The sequence below is a fragment of the Salvelinus alpinus genome, chromosome 16, assembly GCF_045679555.1.
Source record: "Salvelinus alpinus chromosome 16, SLU_Salpinus.1, whole genome shotgun sequence".
In the NCBI taxonomy this organism is placed as follows: Eukaryota; Metazoa; Chordata; class Actinopteri; order Salmoniformes; family Salmonidae; genus Salvelinus; species Salvelinus alpinus.
The window spans coordinates 24,978,571-25,005,201 of record NC_092101.1 but is presented as its reverse complement, the minus strand read 5'-3'; the positions used below and the strand labels follow the sequence as shown (position 1 = coordinate 25,005,201).

The 26,631-nt window shown below is 41.2% G+C and overlaps 1 protein-coding gene across 1 annotated transcript in view; it reads right to left on the bottom strand.

Annotated features, from left to right (window-relative positions):
• The window catches only part of LOC139541191 (inactive N-acetylated-alpha-linked acidic dipeptidase-like protein 2), a 340,439-nt gene extending 323,345 nt beyond the window's left edge, over positions 1 to 17,094 (bottom strand). The window contains exon 1 of the mRNA XM_071345568.1: positions 17,015 to 17,094. The gene's annotated coding sequence lies outside the window, so the exon portion shown is untranslated. The remainder of the gene's footprint in view (positions 1 to 17,014) is intronic.
• Between the last annotated feature and the right edge of the window lie 9,537 nt (positions 17,095 to 26,631).

The window sequence follows — 26,631 nt, the reverse complement described above, 5'->3', positions numbered from 1 at the left end:
AAATTGCTTATAAGCTGAGTTATTATTTTGTTGTCACAATTTAAGTTGTTTTTAGTGCATAGAAATAAATAAAAAATCCCTTCCGGACATCACTAAAACTCAAGCCCTGGTTACAGCCCTGCCTGTGTTTTATATACACTGAGTATACCAAACATTAAGAACACCTGCTCTTTCCATGACATAGGCTGACCAGGAGAATCCAGGTGAAAACTATGATCCCTTATTGATGTCACTTGTTAAATCCAAAAGGGGAGACAAGTTAAAGAAGGATTTTTAAGCCTTGAGACAATTGAGACATGGATTGTGTATGTGTGTCATTCAGAGGGTGAATGGACATGACACAAAGTAAGTGCCTTTGAATGGGGTATGGTAGAAGCTACCAGGAGCACCTGGCACCGGGTGGTGCAACCCAATATTAGGAGGGTGTTCCTAATGTTTGGTATAATCAATGTATATTTCCGCACTAGGAGATTGGAGTAATACTGTGAAATTGTGAAAATTATGATAATGCCCTTTTAGTGTAAGAGCTCTTTGAAAAGATTGCCTAAAATTTCAGCCTGATTCTGTGGGATGGAGTTTTGGCCTGCCTGGTGACATCAGCAATAAGAGAGTTCCCAGACAGTCCTCAGACCAATAAGAGAGTTCCCAGACAGTCCTAGCAAAATTCTTGCTTGAGAAATTACTCTTTGCTAAGAAGCAATTTTGGCATATTTTTTACAATTTTAATTGAAAACAATCACAGTAAGGCACTTAATTGTATATTACTCGCTAATGTCCAGTACCTAGATAACAAGGTTGACTAAATCAGGGCAAGGGTTGCTTTCCAGAGAGACATCAGGGATTGTAACATACTCTGTTTTACGGAAACATGGCTCTCTCGGGATATGCTGTCGGAGTCGGTACAGCCACCTGGCTTCTCAATCCGTTGCGCTGACAGGAATAAACACCTCTCCGGGAAGAAGAAGGGCAGGGGTGTATGTTTCATGATTAACGACTCATGGTGTAATTGTAACAACATACAGGAACTCAAGTCCTTTTGTTCACCTGACCTAGAATTCCTCACAATCAAACACCGACCGTATTATCTCCAAAGAGAAGTATCTTCGGTAATTGTCACAGCCATGTATATCCCCCCTCAAGCCGATACCACGACGGCCCTCAAGGAATTTCACTGGACTTTATGCAAACTGGAAACTATATATCCTGAGGCTGCATTTATTGCAGTTGGGATTTCAACAAAGAAAATTTGAGAACAAGGCTACCTGAAATCAGCATATCGACTGTAGCACTCGCACTGGAAAAACACTGGACCATTGCTACGCTAACCTCCGCAATGCTTACAAGGCCCTCCCCCATCCTCCTTTCGGCAAATCTGACCATGACTCCATTTTGCTCCTCCCTTCCTATAGGCAGAAACTCAAACAGGAATTACCCATGCTTAGGACTATTCAACGCTGGTCTGACCAATCGGAATCCACACATCAAGATTGTTTTATCACGTGGACTGGGATATGTTCCTAGTAGCCTCAGAGAATAATATTGACGTGTACGCTGATTCAGTGAGTGAGTTCATAAGGAAATGTATAGGAGATGTTGTACCCACTGTGACTATTAAAACCTACCCTAACCAGAAACCATGGATAGATGGCGGCTTTCGCGCAAAACTGAAAGTGCGAACCACCGCATTTAACCATGGAAAGACGACTGGGAAAATATAAACAATGTAGTTATTCCCTCCGCAAGGCAATCAAACAAGCAAAATGTCGGTACAGAGACAAAGTGGAGATGCAATTCAACGGCTCAGACACGAGACATATGTGGCAGGGTCTACAGACAATCATGGACTACAAGAGGAAAACCAGCCACGTCACGGACACAGAAGTCTTGCTTCCAGACAAACTAAACACCTTCTTTGCCCGCTTTGAGGAAAATACAGTGCCCCCGACGCGGCCCGCTACCAAGGACTGTGGGCTCTCCTTCTCTGTGGCCGACGTGAGTAAGACATTTAAACGTGTTAACCCTCGGCATCCCTAGCCGCATACTTTATCCCAGTCTGCTGTCCCCACATGCTTCAAGATGGCCACCATTGTTCCTGTACCCAAGAATGCAAAGGTAACTGAACTAAAGGACTATCGACCCATAGCACTCACTTCTGTCATCACAAAGTGCTCTGAGAGACTAGTCAAGGATCATATCACCTCCACCTTACCTGTCACCCTAGTCCCACTTCAATTTGCTTACCACCCCAATAGGTCCACAGACGATGTAATTGCCATCACACTGCACACTGTCCTATCACATCTGGACAAGAGGAATACCTATGTAAGAATGCTGTTCATTGACTATAGCTCAGCATTACACACCATAGTACCCTCCATGCTCATCATTAAGTTTGAGGCCCTAAGTCTCAACCCCGCCCTGTGCAATTGGGTCCTGGACTTCCTGACGGGCCACCCCCAGGTGGGTGCGTGCTCAGCCCCCTCCTGTACTCCCTGTTCACCCATGACTGTGTGGCCATGCACGCCTCCAACTCAATCATCAAGTTTGCAGACGACACAACAGTGGTAGGCTTGATCACCAATGATGACGAGACAGCCTACAGGGAGTAGGTGAGGGCTCTCGGAGTGTGGTGTCAGGAAAATAAACTCTCACTCAACAGCAAAACAAACAAGATGATCGTGGACTTCAGGAAACAGCAGAGGGAGCACCCCCCTATCCACATCGACGGGACACCTAAAAACCTCACAAACTTTTACAGATGCACAATTGAGAGCATCCTGTCGGGCTGTATCACTGCCTGGTACGGCAACTGCACCGCCCACAAACGCAGGGCTCTCCAGAGGGTGTGCGGTCTGCACAACGCATCACCGGGGGCAAACTACCTGCCCTCCAGGACACCTGCAGTACCCGATGTCACAGGATGCTAAAAATATCATCAAGGACAACAACCACCCGAGCCACTGCCTGTTCACCCCGCTACCACACAGAAGGCGAGGTCAGTACAGGTGCATCAAAGCTGGGACCGAGAGACTGAAAAACAGCTTCTATCTCAAGGCCATCAGACTGTTAAACAGCCGTCACCAGCACAGAGAGGCTGCTACCTACATACAGACTTGAAATCATTGGCCACTTTAATAAATGGAACACTAGTCACTTTAATAATACCACTTTAATAATGTTTACATATTTTATACTGCTCATCTCATATGTACAGTATGTAGTGTATTCTATAGTATCTACTGCATCTTAGCCTGTGCCACTCTGTCATTGCTCATCCATATATTTAGATTTATATATTCTTATTCCATTCCATTCCTTATTCCATTAGGTATTTGTTGTGGAATTGTTAGATATTACTTGTTAGATATTGCTGCACTGTCGGAACTAGAAGCACAAGCATTTCGCTACACTCGCAATAACATCTGCTAGCCATTTGTATGTGACCAATACAATTTGATTTGATATGATTTTGTTACCCAGCAATGATTTGATATTTAGATCAAAACTGCTGCATTGGACCTTTGAACAAACACTTGCCATTACCTTAATGAAACAGACTTAGCTACATAAATGTGATAACTTTTAAGATATGCATCATTTTTTGTGACCTAAATCTATCAATTTCCAATAGAACAATGAAAACTAAACTGACTCACACTAGCCAGGTGACTTAAATGGTTGACTCTGGTAGGAAACCTCTCTCATAATTCTCATGTTGAAGGAGAGAGCATTTGCAGCAATACTCCAAAAACTCTCAGTGTTATCTCTGGACATTGACTTGTAAATTGTAAGCAGAACTATCCATCATGAGGAAACAGCTTGTAATTCATAGTAATCCATTGAAAAGCCTCATGGGACATCTGAGCAGGAGTCTTTCAGCATCAAATCCCCCCCACAATCAATAAATGCAGCTCACTCTGTCTTGTGCTGAAAAAATACATTTACAGTTGAAGTCGGAAGTTTACATACTGTGGATGTATTTCAAGGCCTACCTTCAAACTCAGTGCCTCTTTGTTTGACATCATTGGAAAATCAAAAGAAATCAGCCAAGACCCCAGAAAAAAAATTGTAGACCTCCACAAGTCTGGTTCATCATTGGGAGCAATTTCCAAACACCTGAAGGTACCACGTTCATCTGTACAAACAATAGTACGCAAGTATAAACACCATGGGACCACGCAACCGTCATACCGCTCAGGAAGGAGACGCGTTCTATCTCCTAGAGATGAACATACTTGGTGCGAAAAGTGCAAATCAATTACAGAATAACAGCATAGGACCATATGAAGATGCTGGAAGAAACAGGTACAAAAGTATCTATATCCACAGTAAAACGAATCCTATATCGACATAACCTGAAAGGCCGCTCAGCAAGGAAGAAGCCACTGCTCCAAAACCACCATAAAAAAGCCAGACTACGGTTTGCAACTGCACATGCGGACAAAGATCGTACTTTTTGGAGAAATGTCCTCTGGTCTGATGAAACAAAAATGGAACTGTTTTGCCATAATGATCATCATTATGTTTGGAGGAAAAAGGGGGAGGCTTGCAAGCTGAAGAACACCATCCCAACCGTGAAGAACGGGGGTGTCACGTTCTGACCTTTATTTCCTTTGTTTTTGTTTTTATTTAGTATGGTCAGGGCGTGAGTTGGGGTGGGCAGTCTATGTTTGTTTATCTATGTTTTTCTATTTCTGTGTTTGGCCTGATATGGTTCTCAATCAGAGGCAGGTGTTAGTCATTGTCTCTGATTGGGAACCATATTTAGGTAGCCTGTTTTGTGTTGGGTTTTGTGGGTGGTTGTTTTCTGTCTTTGTGTGTCTGCACCAGACAGTACTGTTTCGGTTTTTCACATTTGTTGTTTTTGTATTTTGAGTGTTCACCTTCATTAAACAAGATGAACAATTACCACGCTGCACCTTGGTCCTCTTCTTCTCCTCCAGACGACAACCGTTACAGGGGGTGGCAGCATCAAGTTGTTGGGGTTCTTTGCTACAGGAGGGACTTGTGCACTTCAAAAAATTGATGGCATCATGATGGAGGAAAATTATGTGGATATCTTGAAGCAACATCTCAAGACATCAGTCAGGAAGTTAAACCTAGGTCGCAAATGGGTCTTCCAAATGGACAATGACCCCAAGCATACTTCCAAAGTTGTGGCAAAATGGGTTAAGTACAACAAAGTCAAGGTATTGGAGTGGCCATCACAAAGCCCTGACCTCAATCCCATAGAAAATGTGTGGACAGAACTGAAAAAGCGTGTGCGAGCAAGGAGGCCTACAAACCTGACTCAGTTACACCAGCTCTATCAGGAGGAATGGGCCAAAATTCACCCAACTTATTGTGGGAAGCTTGTGGAAGGCTACCCGAAACGTTTGACCCAAGTTAAACATTTTAAAGGCAATGCTACCAAATAATAATTGAGTGCATGTAAACTTCTGACCCACTGGGAATGTGATGAAAGAAATGAAAGCTGAAATAAATCATTCTCTCTACTATTATTCTGACATTTCACATTCTTAAAATAAAGTGGTGATCCTAACTTACCTAAGACAGGGAATTTTTACTTGGAATAAATGTCAGGAATTGTGAAAAACTGAGTTTAAATGTATTTGGTTAAGGTGTATGTAAACTTCCGACTTCATCTGTAGGTACAGAAAAAATCCGGCCTCAAGATACAACTGCCTCGTGTCTACATAAAGATGCACTGTAATGTATAAGATGGCATAGATAGGTCACATCAGTTCAATGGCGATAAATATGATAACCAGTACCTTTAACATATTGGGAACATTAAAGCATTACAGATATCAGGCATATTGGAGTGTGCATTTATGAAAACCACATGCATTTATGACATCACGGTGGAGAAAACAGATGGATGTCATTAATGCAAAGCTGAAAGACAAGTGAGCAAGGAGCTCCAATTGAATGTCAAGATGTGTTCACATTACATTTATCTACTGATCATCTTCCAGATATTGTGTGATGTGCATGTTTCCAAGTAACATCCTTCATGGTTACATCAATGTCCATGTATCAATGGTAATGTTTACACTTCAACAACAGCCCACTATTGTGTAATATCACTGTTGTCAAGGAAATAACATGCATACTGCATAGACAATGTTTTGTATGCTATAGAGAGTATTGTTCTATTATATTTTGCAAAAGCATGCGGAATGCAGGTAAGAAATGTTCTAATTGGGAGGAAACTGTTAAAACAAATGTCCTGTCTTAATGGACACTCAGTCCTGCAGGGTACTCAACATTTCCTCTATGGAAAAACAAACGTTGATACTGTGATCGTTTTGATATGGAAAACTACTGTTCCCTAAAAATGACACTCTTATGATCCTTTTGTTCCTGTCAGAGATTTCAAGACAGCTACCGTATTTGAACCACACACACCTGTAAAAGCAGTAATAGGGGGAATGTTTCCATTGTTTCTTGATTGACATTCAAGTGGTTTTAAATAAGTGTCACTGCCACGGAAAACCTAAGTAACAGTAATGCACCCTGACGGGAGAAAATCTAGGGCACTCCTAAGAGTTACATTTCCATTACATATTCCCATTTCCCATTAAACTGAACAAAAACAAACCAGGGCGTCAAAGAATGATACGTGCACAAATGAGACTGGGACTGTTTTCATTTGAGACCCATTCTTCGATAATGGCCTCCAGACATGTTGAGCATGGTAATTGAGTGCTACTAGCCTAAACATTTATACAAAAGCAATTTTATTGTGAGAATGGTCTCATATCCTTGAGGGAAACATGTCACATTGTGATGCTGTGTACATGGAGCCAAGTAATTATATAGATTTGTGCACACGTCATTATTACAAACATAGGCCTATTAAATGTTTTCCAAAAGTCATTGCTAAATGTCGTTCAATCTATTCAATCATGCATTTAATACTCAATTATTCCCAAATGTATATCTGGTTGCAGGAAAGTACATTACAGAAGATTCAACAAATTCTGATCAACTATCATCAGACAATTGGGTTGACTTTTTCCACTTAGACAATTACTGCCAATGCAACTGCAATTAAAATAAATCTACAGTATGAGAGACAGGCAGTGTCCAATCATTAATGTCATTGTAAGGTTAATTTCTAATTAATGCAGTTTTAAATCACACTCCAACCTGATAATTTATGGATGATGAGAGTAAAATTATACAGAAATTAGTCATCACTTAAGACTTCAACTGCTGTAATGTCTAGGGCTGGGAATCGCCGTGGACCTCACGGTAAGATATTATCACAATATTTTGGTGCCGATACGATATGTATGCGATTCTCACGATTCTATATGTATTGCGATTTGATATTGTGATTTTATTGCAATTTCGTGTTCCAAACATATTGCTTACCATATGTCTGCTGCAGAGGGACAAGAGAGAGTTTTGATCAGTCATGGAAATAAAAGTGATGAAAACAAATTAGCTCCCTATTTAAAAAGAAGATGGAGAATAAGAAATGAAGAACAAATACTGGAGTTCTGGTGTAGGTACAGTCAAATAATGCTAAAATAATTTTGTGTTATTTTTAAAACGATACGATATACAGTACCAGTCAAGCGTTTGGACACACCTACTCTTTCAAGGATTTTTCTTTATTTTTACTATTTTCTACATTGTAGAACAATATTGAAGATATCATAACTTTGAAATAACACATGTGAATCATGTATTAACCAAAAAAGTGTTAACTTCTTGAGAATACAGGGGGTGCTATTTTCCCATTAGCATAATTTGCTCTACAGATTAAACTGCCTCTTATTCAATTATTGCTCTTACTATATGCATATAAATAATACCATTGGAAAGAAAACAATCTCTAGTTTCTAAAACCGTTTCAATTTTGTCTCTGAGTGATACAGAAGTCATTTGACAGCACTTTCCATGACCAAGAAGAAAAAAGCAAGATGTGTATGCCAGCTTCAACTCTCTGCCTATATATGGTCGTGCCCCCTATGACCCGAAACACACCTCATTGGCCTTCCTCTGGGTGTCAAGAGGACGTCAGAGGAAAAATATCTTGTTTATCTGGGACTGACGTGAAATGAGAGCTAATTCTTTGGCGTGACCGACAACTTCCGGTTCTCTAAATCGTGCGACTTGTAGCTGCGATTGTCTTCTGTTGTGCGGCCATTATGGATGAAAACTATCTCCGTCTCGAAGTTTGTTTGATACATGTGACCAGATCATCGTAATGTATGTTTTTTCAATATAGTTTAATCAGATTATTTGAATTTTTTCGGGAGTTTTGTGGTGTTCCGTTGTCTGATTTTATTTACGTTTGAGAGATCCGTGCCACTCGACCAGTACCTGTGCTAAATGGAGTGGGAAAGGAACAATTCTGAACGGAACCAACGACTCATCTTGACAAAGGACACTTTGATCAACATTCTGATGAAAGATCAGCCATAGTAAGACCCAATTTACGATGTTATATCATATCTGTTGTGCATGTGAACTGGCCGTGGGCGCCTAGCCGAATCTGCCTGGTATAGCTATGCTAATTTAGCGCTACATTTTGTTTTCGTTATAAAACATTTAATAAATCTGAAATATTGTTTGGATTCACCAGATGTTGGGCTTTCAATATCTGTACGCTGTGTATTTTTCTGAAATGTTTTAAGATGAGTAATTCGTTATATGACGTTGGTCTCTGTAATTGTTCTGGCTAGGTCAGCACTATTTCAGATTGCAGCTGCAATGTAGAACTGTGATTTATACCTGAAAAATGCACATTTTTCCAAAAAAAAACTATGCTATACCATAAATATGTTATCAGACTGTCATCTTATGAAGTTGTTTCTTGGTTAGTGGCTATATATATTTTTATTTAGTCGAATTAGTGATAGCTACTGACGCAGGAAAAAACTATTGGGAGTAAAAAAATCGTGTCCTTTGCTAACGTGGTTAGCTAATAGATTTACATATTGTGTCTTCCCTGTAAAACATTTAAAAAATCTGAAATGGTGGCTTTATTCACAAGACCTGTATCTTTCATCTGGTGTCTTGGACTTGTGATTTAATGATATTTAGATGCTACAAGTTACTTGTAGGGGGGGGTGCTACCGGATCAGGGTTGGTGACTCGTGAGAAGTTTTAAACAAATCAAAATATATTTTATATTTGAGATTCTTCAAAGTAGCCACCCTTTGCCTTGATGACAGCGTTGCAAACTCTTGGCATTCTCTCAACTAGCTTCATGAGGTAGTCACCTGCAATGCATTTCAATTAACAGGTGTGCCTTGTTCAAAGTGAATTTGTGGAATGTCTTTCCTTCTTAACGCGTTTGAGCAAATCAGTTGTATAGTGACAAGGTAAGGGTGGTATACAGAAGATAGCCAGCCCTATTTGGTAAAAGACCAAAGTCCATATTATGGCAAAAACAGCTCAAATAAGCAAACAGAAACGTCAGTCCATCATTAAATAAAACCCATCACAGTCCATCATTAATTTAAGACATGAATGTCAGTCAATATGGAATAGTTTCTTCAAGTACAGTCGCAAAAACCATCAAGCACTATGACGAAACTGGCTCCCATGAGGACCACCACAGGAAAGGAAGACCCAAAGTTACCTCTGCTGCAGAGGATAAGTTCATTAGAGTTACCAGCCTCAGAAATTGCAGCCCAAATAAATGCTTCACAGAGTTCATGTAACAGACACATCTCAACATCAACTGTTCATAGTAGACTGCGTGAATCAGGCCTTCATGGTCGAAATGCTGCAAAGAAACCACTACTAAAGGACACCAATAAGAAGAAAATACTTGATTGGGCCAAGAAACACGAGCATTGGACATTAGACTGGTGGAAATCTGTCCTTTGGTCTGATGAGTCAAAATTAGCGATTTTTGGTTCCAACTTCCCTGTCTTTTTGAGACGCGGAGTAGGTGAACGGATGATCTCTGCATGTGTGGTTCCCACCGTGAAGCATGGAGGAGGAGGTGTGATGTTGTGGGGGTGCTTTGCTTGTGACACTGTTGGTGATTTGTTTAGAAGGCAAACTTAACCAGCATGGCTATCACAGCATTCTGCAGCGTTACGCCATCCACTCTGGTTTGCGCTTAGTGAGACTATCATTTGTTTTTCAACAGGAATATGACCCAAAACACATCTCCAAGCTGTGTAAGTCTTGTTCCAACAAGACTGTTGGAAAAGCATTCCTTATGAAGCTGGTTGAGATTATGCCAAGAGTGTGCAAAGCTGTCATCAAGGCAAAGGGTGGCTACTTTGAAGAATCTGTAATATAAAATATATTTAGATTTGTTTAACGCTTTTTTGGTTACTACATGATTCTACATGTTATTTCATAGTTTTGACATCTTGTTTTGATGTGAAAATAATGAAAAACCCTTGAATGAGTAGGTACCAAACTTTTGAATGGTACTGTATATAACGCAGATAGTCCAACACAATCAAAATACTACATACACCTTTAAATCTGAGAAATACCTTTCTCTTCTGTAAATCACTTAACGATATGTGCCAAGTTATCGTGGGACATCTCTAGGATCTGCCAGGCACTTCCTAAGGGGGGTAAAAGTAAAGATGACCTGTGTAGAGTTTACTGATGTTATCAGTGTTGTGAGGCTGGAACAACTGCCCCTGGTGTAACAAAAATAATGCACTTAATTTTTTATTAAAGAACCGATAACCAAGCGATAACCACACAGTACTGCAGGGCAGGAACAAGCTGCTTAGCCTTTCTCTGGAGAATTATGTGTGGTTACATACAGAGCAGTGTTTTATAAAATAACTGAGCATCTGTCTAAGGTGTATTGAAAGGAAACCAGGGTCAACTTTGGTGAGGCTCTATTAAACTGAACCCAATGTTGAACTAAACAGTAATGGTTTTGAGACGACTTACAGGGACGACATACAGTAATAAGCACACTTGGTGATAATCTCTTTAATCTTAGTATAAACAACCTCAGTATCTCTCACATTTAGTCTATCCTGCCTTTTCCATGGAAAGCAAAGGATTGTTTTATATTGTAGTAGTCCTGGCCAGCAAATCTCTTAGCATCTAATAATCCCATTTAAACCAAATGGAGCATCAGGCAGTTGCCATCAAGGCACAGAATGTCTCAGTCTACCAGACTGTTCTAAAAGATGCAGTCCGAGCACAAGCAGTTTCACAACTCGATGACAAATGCGCATATAAATCTGAATTTTTAGAATCACAGCTTGAACAAGCAGCCAACCTACAGTCTGAGCAACCAACTGTTGGAGCAAAAATGATCTATACAGAGTCAGACCACGTCCATCATCATCATCTTATTAAGTAAGTGAGTAGCCATACTACTGTTTCTGGGTAGGTTTTTACTTAACCACCCACCTCTTCTATACTCAACCCCAGTCACATCCTGTCACATGGCTTTGGAGCATCTGCACATGGACCCCGTGACACGTAGCCTCGGCAGAGATCCCATTGCTTCTTTCCCATTGGTCCTCTCAGCTCCCAATATATCCTCCCAGTTGTCCTCCACACCCCACCGCTGTCACCATCAGCCATAACAGTAAGCCGTTAGACATTTCATTTTACACTAACTTAATGGAGCGGATGCCCCTTTCTGTTCAATACGAGCGCTGTCAGGGTATCTAAGCAAAACGTCTCAGCTGTCACAAGTGTCAGGTGCAGCTGAATTATTTGTCATGCTAGGCCCGATAAAGGCCTGGTGTAGTGGGGTCTAGTGATTGCACCTGTAACCTCGGCACTCCCTGCTCTTCAACTGAAATGTCACATGAATTATAATGCAAAGCTAACCTTTGTTACAAATATTATTGTGCTGAGATGTTGGCTTGTCATACAGTTCAAAATATAATGCTTTCCTGACAACATTTCCACTCAAACACAAAATCGGGTAACACTTTACACCTAGCTTCATAACAATTTATGACATGGTCATAAGCATGTCAAAATATGTCATAACAGCTGATATAACTTGCCATAACCTGTACTAATATGGTCATAACACTGTCATGACCCATATATTTACACCTGTTGTTACATAGATTGCGTTATTTTATGGCTGGTTATGACACCTACATAAGTGTCAAAATCCACAAAACCGAACAAAGCAGTTATTCTATGGCTGGTTATGACACCTACGTAATAGTCTCAAAACCCACATTTATTCAAATGTGTTTTTTCCATGCCAAGAAGTATCCTTTCGTTTGAAAGTTTGTTTTTCTTAAATCCTTTGTGGTTGTTGTAATGAATTCTTTACGTCATGTTTTTATAAAATCATATTTGAAATAACTTTTTATTAAAGAACCGATAAACAGTCTTGTTGTTTTGGGTTCCTTTTGGGTTCCATGTAGAACCCTTTCCACAGAGGGTTCTACATGGAACCAAAAATGGTTCTACCTGGAACAAAAAGGGACAGCCAACTTTTTTCTAAGAGTGTCAGATGTCATTAAACTGCCAGTTTAAGCAAGTGGAGCATGGAAAATGTCCTTCTCGTCAAAACATCAAAGGAGAATGCTTGCTGGTCTCTCTATCAAAGTATGTAGTGATGGCACAGCAATACTCCCCTAGGGAGATTTAACTACTTGTATTATTCATAAGAGGGTGTTCAGAAGAAAAATACCTGCACAGAAGGACTGAAAATAGCCTGGTTAAAAAGCCAAACAAGGCAAGTTTCTGAATATTAAAGAAGTACATCATTAGAAGTGTTGATACACTATTTACTGTATGTTTAAAGGGCCATACAAAAAAAATCTACTAAATATTCATCATCTCCAGCACCATCACAACATCAACATATGTGAAAAGTGAGCGTGTCTATGTTTTGTAGTAACAAAGATAGAGGAAGATAAGTGTTTCCAATTACATCATTGGTGCGCGTTGTGTGATTTTACCCAATTATGAGTAGGCATTGCAAATTTCACATATGTTGATGTGGTGGTAGTGCTTTTTTTTTATATCCCTTTAAAGGCAAAGGCATTCTGGAATAAAAAATCTCTGCTGTCCTAGAAAATGCAACAACAAATGACATATATAGGGGACAATGGCATGTTGCTTTCTTCTCATTTTGAGGCAGTTAAGTGATTTCGATGGTAACGGCACCAAAAAAGCTCTAATGCAATACATTTATGATTGATGGATTTAAATAAAGGTGTGAAAAATGAACGTAATTACAGCTTATGTTAAAAGGGCTTATATGTCCCTAATGGAGAGAAATACTTCTTAGCTCGAGCTTTCCGCAAAACTTGAATTCCAGCCTGTCTACTAAAACTCATACCCACAAAGGGTGGACAATGTCATCTGTACATTCATGGAGCACTCCAGCTATTAAGTGAATAACTATGGGGATCCACTGTTTACGCACAAAAAGACACCATATTTCCAGTATTTGTCTGCTGCAAAGCCCCAATGTTGCTATTTGAAGTGCCTGGAGTTAAAGTTGAGTCAGCCTATGAGTGTAAGCCAGCAAAAAGTCACATGAAATCTCTTCATCCTCCATGGTAATATGTGGTGACAATGGAGTAAAACTCTGTCTATGCTAAGGTCTGAAAAACGTCCAATGTTATTTATGGTAGTTCTTTAAATCTATCCACACTTATCTGACGATGAATCAGTTATTCAGGATTGCAGTGTCTTTGAAGCACATTAGCAATTATGTCTCTTTGGATAAGATATGACTAGTGGCTATGGTGATCCTACAGCAAATGGTCAGTAACAACAACCACCAACCAAATAGATTTGGACATAGAAGATAAATCAGAGCTTTGTAAGTACTGGATCAGTAGAGCAGTAGAATTACAGGGCACGTTTTTATGCAAATCAATTCACATGTGATAGTCTGACCTCTGAATAACCTCAGTGTTATTAAATACATCTGAAGACATTAAAGGAAAAGTCAAGTAAGAGAGGAACGTGTCTTCCATACAGCTTTTAACCTATGACCTTTTATTACAAATAACATTTATTTAAATTGTCCTCCTAGATAATCATGCCTACTTCTTAGCTCTAATGAAAATGACTATCTGAGATACAAACAGCCTACAGTTGTCTGGAACTGAATGTCACTTATCAGACTCTTAAGTAATGTCTGACATCTCAGAAGTGCCCTCAAATAAATAAAGCTAATCTGTCACACACCACACATACATATGGCTTCCAGTGGTTTAAAGTAACTAAGTAAAAAAATACTTTGTAGTACTAATTCAATCGTTTGGGGGGTATCTGTACTTTACTTGAGTTTTTATATTGTTGACTACTTTTACTTTCACGCCACTACATTCCTGACGAAAATATGTACTTTTTACTCCCATACAGTATCCCTGACACCCAAAAGCATGCAATACATTTCGAATACTCAGGCAGGACAGCACTATGGTCCAATTTGCGCACTTATCAAAATAACAAGTTGTCGTCCCTACTGCCTCTGAATTGGCGAACTCACTAAACACAAATACTGCATTTGTAAATGATGTCTGAGTGTTGGAGTTTGCCCCTAACTTTCTGTAAATACATTTAAAAAAAGAAAACCGTGCTGTCTGGTTTGCTTAATATAAGAAATTTGATTGATAGCATCTACTTTTACTCAATTGACTACGTTTTCCACCACTGTATCTAAGTACATTTAAAACCAGATACCTTTAGTATTATTTTACTGCGTGACTTTCACTTTTACTTGACTAATTTTCTATTAAGGTATCTATACTTTTACTCAAGTATGACAATTGAGTACTTTTTCCACCACTGATGTCTTCTCTACAGGTGGCCAAGGTGCTTGGCGACAACACGTTCTTGAACATCTGACTGGGCTTGGCTTTAGTCGCAAGCTATACTGACTGGCCTTGTTTGAGAAAATGTATCAATGCTTATCTAAACTTGGGTTTCCTGAGATGTGTGATCCATGTGTCAGGCATAGGAGCAGCCAGTTGCATAGGTCCAGCAAGAAAAGCAGTGCCTTCTTTCTGTTTTCTCAACAATGTCTGGAGTCAGAAAAGCTCAGGCTGGCTCATTCAGAGGGCCCCATTCAGCCTTCAGCCGTCTGCCCGTCAGGCAGGAAAGGTCACAACAGGTGTCCCACACTCTCCCTTTCAGAAGCACTTGGCTCACATCCATGGCTTCCTTAGTGAAGGCTATGCATCATTACCACACTTTAAATGTAGAAACATCCAAGAGACTGAATCTTCAAACCATGTCCATTTCCCAGACACATCTCCCACACTGCAGACTGCAAACCTATTCTCCTCGGTCTGAGACTTTGAAAAAGGTTACTAGAGACGTACAGTCCATACAAAGACCTGTACAGAGCAAGCGGGCTGGAGTAGCAAACATTTCAAAGCAATACTTGTCTCCAGTTGGAAATATACTAGCTGCGACAAGTAGAAGTTCCTGTAGGTAAGTCAAGTTTGATTAACTTTTTTCTTAGTTTACCACTAGGTTTTGGAGGAAGATACTTCAAGGCGCCTGACACTACAGTAAATTGGAGCAGACCAGACACTTGCTGTAACTTTATATTGGGAAGCTTTTATAAATCCGTACTCATCTGCATCATCATATGCTAACTGCATTACCATGACAATGCATCATCTTAAAGAACAACTTGAAAGACTTTACAAAGGTAAAAGGCTTATGATGGATATAAAAAATATGCAAGAAAATAATAGGCTGCTTTTAATCATAAAAGATTGATCAAAGGGTCAACAAAGTATATATTCCCATCGTCGTCATGTAAGGCGATAGAAGAAATGTGCATCAAGACCATTATGGCTGAAAAGACAGTCTCTTGAGACACGTCCTTTGAACATAAGAAGGGTGTACATTAGACTTAACAATAGCGAAGCTGTGCTACAAAGCATAATATAAGCTCTCAAGTGAATATCGTACCGCTACGACACTCAGTACATATATTACAAATATGCCTTTGTCTCGGTTAGATATGGAGAGTTCAGCTGAGGTGAAAGAGTAAGGAGAAATATATCCCTCCCATTGATGTGGTGAATCTTAATGCGACAATGGTGACATGAGACAAATGTTTCATTTACATAGGCTCAATGTATATTTATGCAGTTTGCAAGCCTATATGTCAAATTCTAATTTCTACCGGAGCAAATGTTGCACCATATAATGTACCAATCCAGATTGATACAATAATAGTGCACTGTACAAAATGCATGAAACATGGCGGCGACAGGTGCAGAGAATGGAATTGCAAAATGGATGAACGTCACTAAAATGGTAGAATGACCATAGTAAGGCAAAAAAAAGTATGGCAGAACAATGGTAGGCATATTACTAGGCTATACGTAACATTGAAAAAATAAACGCTATAATCCTCATGAATTACTTTATGTTACTGTATGGCGTGGCAAAACAAAGAAATGTGGCGATTTGTAAGATATTCTTTAAATATCTATACTTAGCATGTACATTTTACAAAGCAAAACATAAAACTTCACTGTAAGATCTCAATCAAACATTAATGGTAAGCAATATATTTAAAAGTATCATATTGGGCAAGACAATCCTACTAAATAACATTCAGAGGAATAAGCCATATGCTTGGAAATCAGACCGCATGCATGCTGCAACAATTCAAACATGCCAACACTCACTGGTGCAACCTGCTAACGTGCCAAGTAGGTACCGATATAGCCATTCAAAAGGTTTCATCAACGGAACTGTGACAACAATGCACCACGTTCCATTCTGTCATCAAAATCACAGCACTCTGCGATCCTTTGTAAACCAACAAGAAAAAGGAGCGATGTTACTTTAATTTTCTGTCTTTGTTGCCAGCTGTGCATCCCAGGCAAACAACAAGGCAAGGGTTAAAAACTATACCATGCTCTTTCTACTATCAGCATGCCACGCCATTTTACCAGCTCTTTATTTTCCTGCCTAGCTTTTTTACCCTCACCAGCAGCAACTTCCTGTTCGCTAGAAAAGGCATTCGCAGCGAGTGAAAGAAACAGAGAAAAACGTTACAACAACATTAATGAAAGGTCATTGTCTGGGGGCTTACCCTGGGTGAGATGGAAAGGGCCCGAACCCGTCAAAAACTATTGACCACGTCCGGGAGCAGGACCTGCAAGAAAAGAGAACAACAAAGACAGTTTGTGACAAAGCTGAGACGCTGCAGTCTTGGAGGAGTGAAATCAATTGTGACATTTTTCATTTATTTGTAAATGCCTCTTTGGCGGCACACTCACTGGAAACGACAGTTTAGCTCTTACGGAATAAGCGAGGTGATGGTAAAAAAAAAGAAAATCCTGACATTTGCTTTAATGAGATGCTGCATTAGGGCCACTCTTACACTTTCCCCTTGCCCAGGAGCACGCCCTTCACTTTCAATCTCACACCCAAGTCATTTGGAAATTGTTAACCCTATAAAATACTACACTAACCCTTTTTATACTGCTTCCCTTAGACATTCTTTGTATGGTTTGTAATGTCAGAAAGACATTTGATAACTCAAAAGTCTATGGGATGATAGTGCTTTCCCAACCCAAATGAAATATATAGAAATACAAATTATGTTAAACTGTCTCTCCATATAATGACTTCAATACATTATTCCAGGTGTGATGGGCAGTTGCATTGTGGGTGACTTGTTTTCTGTGGTTTTACCTTGTTTTACATTGTGATAGAGTTGCACTCACTATTTAGCTATGATTAAATGGAAGTGTTACAGTCCTGTAAACTAAGATAATCCAGTTGGACTGGAAACAAACATATGCATGGTAAAGTGAAGGACATCTGGTTTTCATATCATGATTAACGGATTTCCATAATCAGAGCTTATAGTCATTATCAACTATTATCATTTGAACCATCATTATACGTTAAATGAATATCTAACTATCGACTTTTCAAGATATTAAAACAAATTGGTAAATATATGTAGAGATCAAGTATAGCTTAAGGGAAAGTTATAATAGACAGTAAACATCAAATGAAAATATAAAGCTGTGTATCAGTTCATCTACCGTGCCTTCAGAAAGTATTTACACTCCTTGATTTCTTCCACATTTTGTTGTGTTACAGCCTGAATTTAAAATGGATTCAATTGAGATTTTTTTGTCACTGGCCTATACACAATACCCCACAATGTCAAAGTGGGATTATGTTTTTATACATTTTTACAAGCAAATTAAAATGGCCAGTGATTTCTAGTCTATGCCAATAGGCAGCAGCCTCTAATGACTTTGTGATGGCTGTTTAACAGTCTGATGGCCTTGAGATAGAAGCTGTTTTTCAGTCTCTCTGTCCAAGCTTTGATGAACCTGTACTGACCTCGCCTTCCAGATGACAGCGGGGTGAACAGGAAGTGGCTCGGGTGGTTGATGTTCTTGATGATCTTTTTGGCCTTCCTGTGACATCGGGTGCTACAGGTGTCCTGGAGGGCGGGCAGACCACACCACCTTCTGGAGAGCCTTGTAGTTAAGGGCGGTGCAGTTGCTGTACCAGGCGGTGATACAGTCTGACAGGATGCTTTCAATTGTGCATCTGTGAAAGTTTGTGAGGGTTTTAGGTGACAAGCCACATTTCTTTAGCCTCTGTTGCACCTTCTTCACCACACTGTTTGTGTGGGTGGTCCATTTCAGTTTGTCAGTGATGTGTACGCCAAGGAACTTCAAACTGTCCACCTTCTCCACTGCGGTCCCGTCGATGTAGATAGGATGGTGCACCCTCTGCTGTTTCCTGAAGTCCACGATCATCTTCTTTGTTTAGTTGATGTTGAGGTTGTTTTCCAGGCACCACACTCCCAGACCCCTCACCTCCTCCCTGTAGGCTGTCTCATCATCGTTGGTAATCAAGCCTACCACTGTTGTGTCGTCTGCCAACTTGATGGTTGAGTTGTAAGCATGCTTGGCCACGCAGTCATTGGTGAACAGGGAGTACAAGAGGGGGCTGGGCACACACCCTTGTGTGTCCCCAGTGTTGAGGATCAGCGTAGTGGAGGTGATGTTTCCTACCTTCACCACCTGGGGGAGGCCCGTCAGGAAGTCCAGGACCCAGTTGCACAGGGTGAGGTTCAGACCAGGGGCCTTGAGCCTAATGGTGAGCTTGGAGGGTACTATGGTGTTGAACTCTGAGCTGTAGTCAATGAATAGCATTCTCACATAGGTGTTCCTTTTGTCCAGGTGGGAAAGGGCAGTGTGGAGTGCAATAGAGATTGCATCATCTGTGGATCTGTTGGTGCGGTATACAAATTGGAGTGGGTCTAGGGTTTCTGGGATAATGGTGTTGATGTGAGCCTTGACCAGCCTTTCAATGCATTTCATGGCTACAGATGTGAGTGCTACGGGTTGGTAGTCATTTAGGCAGATTACCTTAGTGTTCTTGGACACAGGGACTTTGGTGGTCTGCTTGAAACATGTTGGTATTACAGAATCATGTCAGTGAAGACACTTGCCAGTTAGTCAGCGGATGCTCGGAGTACACGTCCTGGTAATCCATCTGGCTCAGCGGTCTTGTGAATGTTGACCTGTTTAAAGGTCTTACTCACATCGGCTGCGGAGAGCATGATCACACAGTCGTCCGGAACAGCTGATCCTCTCACGCATGTTTCAGTGTTACTTGCCTCGAAGCGAGCATAGAAGTTATTTAGCTCGTCTGGTATGCTCGTGTCACTGGGCAGCTCTCTGCTGTGCTTCCCTTTGTAGTCTGTAATAGTTTGCAAGCCCTGTCACATCCGACGAGCGTTGGAGCCGGTGTAGTATGATTCGATCTTAGTCCTGTATTGATGCTTTGCCTGTTTGATGGTTCGTTGGAGGGTATAGCGGGATTTCTTATAAGCTTCTGGGCTAGAGTCCCACTCCTTGAAAGAAGCTCTACCCTTTAGCTCAGTACGAATGTTGCTTGTAATTCATGGCTTCTGGTTGGGGTATGTACATACAGTCACTGTGGGGACGACGTCCTCGATGCACTTATTGATAAAGCCAGTGACTGATGTGGTGTACTCCTCAATGCCATCGGAAGAATCCCGGAACATATTCTCGTCTGTGCTAGCAAAACAGTCCTGTAGTTTAGCATCTGCTTCATCTGACAACTGTTTTATAGACCGAGTCACTGGTGCTTCCTGCTTTAATTTTAGCTTGTAATCAGGAATCAGGAGGATAGAGTTATAGTCAGATTTGCCAAATGGAGGGCGAGGGAGAGCTTTGTATGCGTCTCTGTGTGTGGAGTAAAGGTGGTCTAGAAGTTTTTTCCCTCTGGTTGCACATTAAAACATGCTGATAGAAATGATGTAACACTGATTTAAGTTTCCCTGCATTAAAGTCCCTGGCCACTAGGAGCACCGCCTCTGGATGAGCATTTTCCTGTTTGCTTATGGCAAAATAAAGCTCATTGAGTGCAGTTTTAGTGCCAGCCTCGGTCTGTGGTGGTATGTAGGCAGCCATGAAAAATACAGATGAAAACTCTCTCGGTAGATAGTGTGGTCTACAGCTTATCATGAGATACTCCACCTCAGGCGAGCAAAGCCTTGACACTTCCTTAGATATCGTGCACCAGCTATTGTTTACAAATATTCATAGGCCCCTGCCCCATGTCTTACCAGAGGCTGCTGTTCTGTCCTGGCGATAGAGTGTATAACTCGCCAGCTGTATGTTCTTAATGTCGTCGTTCAGCCTGCGACTCGGTGAAACATAAGATATTACAGTTTTTAATGTCCCGTTGGTAGGATATACGTGCTTCCAGTTCTTAAATTTAATTTCCAGCAATTGAACGTTAGCTAGCAGAACGGAAGGCAAGGGCAGATTAGCCACTCGTCAAATGATCCTCACAAGTCATCCTGATCTCTTTCCACGAAATCTATGTTTTCTTTTCCAGCAAATCATAGGGATCTGGGCCTGGTCGGGTGTCTGTAGTATATCCCTCGTGTCCGACTCATTGAAGAATAACTCCTCGTCCAATTTGTAATCCCAGTTCTGATGTGCAGAAGCTCTTTTCGGTCATAAGAGACGGTAGCAGCAACATTATGTTCAAAACAAGTTACGAACAACGTCACAAAAACAAACAAAATAGCATGGTTGGTTAAGAGCCGATAAGACGGCAGCCATCCCCTCCGGCGCCATCTAAATTCTTAGTCTGGATTGTTCTCTTGGGTCCAAGTGGACTCTGTACATTAATCAAATATGAATTAGTACTGTAAATCCATATGTACATGTCACAGGAGGTTGTTGGCACCTTAATTGGGTAGAACGGACTTGTGGTATTGACTGGAGCGGAATAGGTGGAATGGTAACAAATGGTTTCCAGGTGTTTGTTGCCATTCCATTTGCTCCATTCTGGGCCATTATTATTTGCCATACTCTCCTCAGCAGCCTCCTGTGGTACATGTACTAGGTAGCATTGTAGTAGTACCTCATATGGGATACCTACTTATATCAGCTGTTATATATGAACTTCATGATGATGAGCTCCTACATGTGCTCCAGTAAAGTTGCCCTCCATTGGCCACCGCCACACCTCCAGCCACATCTGGAAATCCTAGACAGACAGGCTGGCAGACACACACACACGGTCTGAGAGCTGGGCAAAATAGAAGAATGAAAAACAAATGTTGCTATTCATAGGCTGCACCTCCATCACTGGGTCGCGTTATGCCATTGTTATGAAAGTTCACAATCCGCCATCTGCCGGCAGCGACATAGTCACCTATTTCGATGAGGATTTCTACTTCAATGAGTCAGAGGCGAATGACATACTGCTCATCCCGGACCAGGCCCAAATCCACAACACTCAAAGAAGAACTGGCTTCATTAATAAGGGCATCGAAGACGTAGTCCCGACAATGACCGTACGTACATATCCCAACCAGAAGTCATCGATTACAGTCTACAGCTACACTGAGCTAAAGACTATAGCTGCCGCTCATAAGAAATCCCGCTTCGCCCTCCGACGAACCATCAAACAGGCAAAGCATCAATACGAGACTAAGATCGAATTCTTCTACACCGGCTCTGACGCTTGTCGGATGTGGGCTTGAAAACTATCACGGATTACAAAGCGAAACCCACACGGGAGCTCTCTATTGCACTCCGCACTGCCCATTCCCACCTGGACAAAAGGAACACCTATGTGAGAATGCTGTTCATTGACTACAGCTCTGCGTTCAGCCACATAGTGCCCTACAAGCTCATCACTAAGCTAAGGACTGAACACCTCCCTCTGCAACTGGATCCTGGACTTTCTGACGGTCTGCCCCCAGGTGGTGAGGGTAGGCAACAACACACCTGCCACACTGACCCCTCAGGAGTGCGTGTTCAGTCCCCCCCCCCCCCCCCCCCCCCTAATCACCAACGACGATAAGACAGGGAGGAGGTCAGAGACCTGGCAGTGTGGTGTCAGGACAACAACCTCTCCCTCAATGTCAGCAAGACAAAGAAGCTGATCGTGGACTATAGGAAACGGAGGGCCGAGCAGGTCGATCACTTCAAGTTCCTCGGTGTCCACATCACTAAGGACCTATCATGGTTCAAACACACCAACACAGTCGTGAAGAGGGCACGACAACACCTCTTCCCCCTCAGGAGGCTGAAAAGATTTGGCATGGGACCTCAGATCCTCAACAAGGTCTACAGCTGTACCATTGAGAGCATCCTAACTGGCTGCATCACTGCTTGGTATGGCAACTGCTTGGTATCCAACCATAAGGTGTTACAGAGGGTAGTGCGCACGGCCCAGTACAGGGCCGAGCTCCCTGCCATCCAGAACCTCTATACCAGGTGGTGTCAGAGGAAGGCCCTAAAAATTGTCAAAGACTCCAGCCACCCAAGTCATAGACTGTTCTCTCTGCTACGGCATGGCAAGCGGTTCCGGAGTGCCAGGTCTGGGATCAAAAGGCTCCGGAACAGCTTCTACCCCCAGGCCATAAGACTGGAGCACAGTTAATCAAATGGCTACCCTGACAATTTGCATTGACACCCTTTTATATTTGTGCAGACTCTCTTGCACTGGCTCTATGCACACTCACTGCAGACTCACACATACTACACTGACACTCCAACGCACACACGCACGCACGCACGCACACACACACACACACACACACACACACACACACACACACACACTACATACGATCCCACACACACACTCACTCACTCACAGACGCTGCTGATGCTCTGTTTATTATCTCTCCTGATTGCCTAGTCACTTATACCCCTACCTACATGTCAGTGCCTTGAGAAAGCATTCACACCCCTTGACTTTTTCCACAATTGTTGTCTTACATACTGAATTTGAAATTGATTCAATTTAGATTGTGTCACTGGCCTACACACAATACCCCATCATGTCAAAGTGTAATTACGTTTTTAGATATTTTTTTAATTAATACAAAATGAGAAGCTGAAATGCCTTGAGTCAATAAGTATTCAACCCCTTTGTTATGGCAAGCTTAAGTAAGTTCAGGAATATAAATGTGCTAACATAATAAGATGCATGGACTCACTGTGTGCAATAATAGTGCTTAACATGATGTTTGAATAACTACCTCATCTCTGTACCCCACACATACAATTATCTGTAAGGTCCATCAGCCAAGCAGTGAATTTCAAACACAGATTCAACCACAAAGACCAGGGAGGATTTCAAATGTTTTGGCACCTATAGGTAGATGGGAAGAAAACAAAAGCATGGTGAAGTTAATAATTACACTTTGGATGGTGTATCAATACACCCAGTCATTACAATGATACAGGCATCCTTCCTAACTCAGTTGCCAGAGAGGAAGGAAACTGCTCAGTGATTTCACAGTGAGGCCAATAGTGAGGCCAATAGTGATAAAACAGTGACAGAGTTTAATGGCTGTGATAGGCGAAAACTGAGGATGGGTAAGTAATTAGGTGTGCGTAATGATGATTGCCAGGTGTGTAAAGATGGGTTGCCAGGACCGGTGGTTAGTAGACCAGTGACGTTGAGCGGGGGAGCGGGAGTGGACGTGACAAGAGTGCAAAGAAAGTAAGAGTACAGAGTAAAGAGTACAGAGTAAAAATATCCCAAAACATGCATCCTGTTTGCAGTAAAAGTATTGTAAAACTGCAAAAATGTGGCAAAGAAATTAACTTTATGTCCTGAATACAAAGCTTTATGTTTGGGGCAAATCCAAAACAACACATCACTGAGTTACGACTCTTGATATTTTCAAGCATGGTGGTGGCTGTATCCAGTTGCTATATTAGCATGTAAATCTTGGTGGGGCAAACACCCCCAAAATTGTTTTTGATGCATGTCAGCAAAGCCACTATAACAATAAACAATACATTAATTTCACTACAAAAGTGACAAACGGTGCCAACAAACTGTTAGGGCCTACATAAAGCTATCCCAACAGCAGAGCTTTCTTTTCAGCACCATGGAGTGAATCCTTACCACTGCTACACCTGGCTATCAGTGGAGCCTTGTCTGGCAGCAAAACAGTTAATTCAGCCTCATTTACTGCCATTTAAAAAAAAAAAACATAGCTGATATGGCTGACTAGTTTAAACAAATGTGGTTTCTACTGACAATTGAGATGTACAAACTATGGCATAAGGGAACGATGACCAGATAAGAGGCAATCCGGGATTTCGATTAAGAAATTAATGAGCACGCTAAGACAGATGTAGTGAATATAACTATTTGTGCAGCACACAGTTTTGACGACACATCTACTCATTCAAGGGTTTTTCTTTATTTTCACTTTTTTCTACATTGTAGAATAATAGTGAAGACATCAAAACTATGAAGTAACACATACGGAATCATGTAGTAACCAAAAAAGTAGTAGTACAATGGCAAGTGATAAAGGGGGTAGTGTAAATGAAAAGAGGCAGTCCGAGGTGTTATTCTCAAATGTAAATATTCACATGGCGAATGTTGAGCATTATTTTGACTCCAACGTAAACTGGTCGTTGGCTGTGATTTATAATTCCGAGGACGTGGTTGGAGATATATCATATGTCAAAATATATTTTTCAGCTTTATGGCGGAAGGTTGAGAAACTTTACTGAATAATAAAGAGAAAAGATCTCTCGCTGGTGATTGTGACACCACACACACACAGTACAGCCACAGTGGTGTCAGAAAAACTTTGGAGAGGCAAGATTGTCTTATCAGGGGACTTCTTCTGATTTCGGGGGATTACACAGTGTGATACACAGCTGCCGGATCCACACAGCCACAGAAAAGAAAGCAAAACATCTCTGTGAAAACTCCCAGGCCCCATCCTTAACCACAAAGAAAATAGTTCCATGAGAGGAATCCCATAAGAGGAATAGGATCTTTCCCCACCAAATGTTTCACAATAATCATTATCGTGATGTGGTCACTGTTTCCCCATCTGTGAAATACACAGTACCAGTCAATAATTTGGACACACCTACTCATTCAAGGGTTTTTCTTTATTTGTACTATTTTCTACATTGTAGTATAATAGTGAAAACATTTTAAAATAACACATATGGAATCATGTAGTAACCAAAAAAGTGTTATTCTTCAAAGTAGCCAACCTTTGCCTTGATGACAGCTTTGCACACTCTTGGCATTCTCTCAACCAGCTTCATGAGGTAGTCAACTGGAATGCATTGCAATTAACAGGGGTGCCTTATTAAAAGTTAGGTTATGGAATGTATTTCCTTCTTAATGTGTTTGAGCCAATCAGTTGTGTTGTGACAAAGTAGGTGTGCTATACAGAAGACAGCCCTATTTCGTAAAAGACCAAGACCAAGTGCAGTCGCTAAAAATATCAAAAGCTATGATGAAACTGGCTCTCATTAACACCGCCACAGGAAAGGAAGACCCAGAGTTACCTCTGCTGCAGAGGATAAGTTCACTAAAGTTAACTGCACCTCGGATTGCAGCCCAAATAAATGCTTCAAAGAGTTCAAGTAACAGACACATCTCAACATCAACTGTTCAGAGGAGACTGCGTGAATCAGGCATTGCTGCGTGAATCAAGGAATTGCTGCAAAGAAATCACTATTAGAGGACACCAATAATAAGAAGAGATTTGCTTTGGCCAAGAAACATGAGCAATGGACAATAGACTCGTGGAAATCTGTCCATTGGTCTGATGAGTCCAAATTTGATATTTTTGGTTCCAACCGCCGTGTCTTTGTGAGACACAGAGTAAGTGAACGGACGATCTCCGCATGTGTGGTTCCCACCGTGAAGCATGGAGGAGGAGGTGTGATGGTGACACTGTCAGTGATTTATTTAGAATTCAAGGCCCACTTAACCAGCATGGCTACCACAGCATTCTGGAGCGACATGCCATCCCATCTTGTTTGTGCTTAGTGGGACTATCGTTTGATTTGTTTTTCAACAGGACAATGAACCAAAACACACCTCCAGGCTGTGAAAGGGTTATTTGACCAAGAAGGAGAGTGATGGACTGCTGCACCAGATTACCTGGCCTCCACAATCACCTGACGTCAACCCAATTGAGATGGTTTGAGATAATGCCAAGAGTGTGCAAAGCTGTCATCAAGGCAAAGGGTGGCTACTTTGAAGAATCTCAAATATAAAATATATTTGTATTATTTTAACACGTTTTTGGTTACAACATGACTCCAATACCTTGACTTTGTTGTCCTTAAGCCATTTTGCCACAACATTGGAAGTATGCATTGTCCATTTAGAAGTCCCATT